This window comes from Anser brachyrhynchus (assembly GCF_964034855.1).
Source record: "Anser brachyrhynchus genome assembly, chromosome: Z".
Lineage (NCBI taxonomy): Eukaryota > Metazoa > Chordata > Aves > Anseriformes > Anatidae > Anser > Anser brachyrhynchus.
In genome coordinates this window covers 38,069,414-38,070,840 of record NC_137697.1, presented here as the reverse complement: position 1 = coordinate 38,070,840, position 1,427 = coordinate 38,069,414, and positions in this window count along the sequence as shown.

Genomic DNA, 1,427 nt, shown 5'->3' with positions numbered 1-1,427 from the left:
AGATGGAAGAAAATAGGAAAGATAAAGACAAAGAGGAAAGAAAGGACATTGTTTAAAAACGTGGCAGCCTAAGGAGGTGTAAGGACTTTTCTGTGTCATTTTCACTTGTCCATGCATTGTGTGTAAGTTGCATTCTGCATATCTCACTGCAGACACACATGCATGTTGTCCTGTTTCGGGGTATTTTCCATTTCGATACTTCCAGTACCGGCAAATGAATGCTGTCACCGCTGTTATCTGTACCAAAAAAAGAAAAAGAAACAGCCATTCCCTGTTAACATTTGCTCTGCTTAAGTAAGAGCTTTTGATAAATTCAAATGATTATTTTATAGGAGTTTGTAGTATTATTTGTCTGTTAGGTATTTTCAGTAAATACCACAGATGATTATTAGCCTCACCGGTAAACCTCAGCTAACCTAAAGTGGGTAGCGGTTGTGCTAGTTTAGTACAAACCGTGCTGCAGTAGGCCCTATAGTCAGCAAGAGCTATTGTATCAACGAAGAACAGCCCTGGATGAGGAACATCTCCTCGCACTTTGATCGGGATTGATTTCTGCTTGGAATCACTGCTTGGTTGCAGTGCAAAGCGTTACTTCACAACAGCCCTCGTTCTGCCAGCCGATGGTGAGGGCAGCACTGACCAGCTGGCGGGTGTCACAGCGCTCCGGTGCTGCGCGGGGTCAAGTCCAACGTGGAAATGGAACGAGCGTGGCTGAGGAAAGAAAGGCTCAGTGGTGAAATGTGCCTGGAAGCGTGCTTTCTTCTGTAACAAACTGAAGCCCTCGGACAAGCAAAACTTGGAGTGGCCTTCTGTCAGCTGTTTTAAAACCTTTTACCAGGTTTTAAATCACTTTAGTAAAAAAATAATCAGAGGGTTGGAGACTGCTGTGTTGTGCTACACTTATTTTAATACCAACTGGCACGATTTGCCTATGGTGAGACTGTACCAGTAACAGAGCAAGATGGCAAATCATTTGAGGAGTCGGACTCCTCTGGGATTAGCTAATCCTAATTTAAGGAAGAAAATGCGTTTGACCCTGGAACTGAGGGCCATGCACACAATTTACACAGAAAGAGGAACGGGTATCTGTGACTTCACGGCCAGCAGGAAAACCCCCGATGTTTTGGGAGAGGGTCTAACGCGGTGGCACTAGATCAGTGACCGAGGCGCTTTGGTCCAAGCCTGAGGTGAATGCAGCCGCCAGGTACAGAAGGCTGCCGCGGTAATCCTAAAGCCAGGGTTATTTGTTACCCCTGAGCAGGTGCCGATAACTAAACCGAACAGCAGCGGCAGCCCCGCACCGCTGCCTTTCTGCAGGCTGACGCGCAGTCCTTTATTTTATTTGTATTACGATAATTTGATACAACACGGTTCCACAGCCCGCTCCCTCCCCCCCCCCTCCCCTCACGGCGGGCAACGGGCGCGGC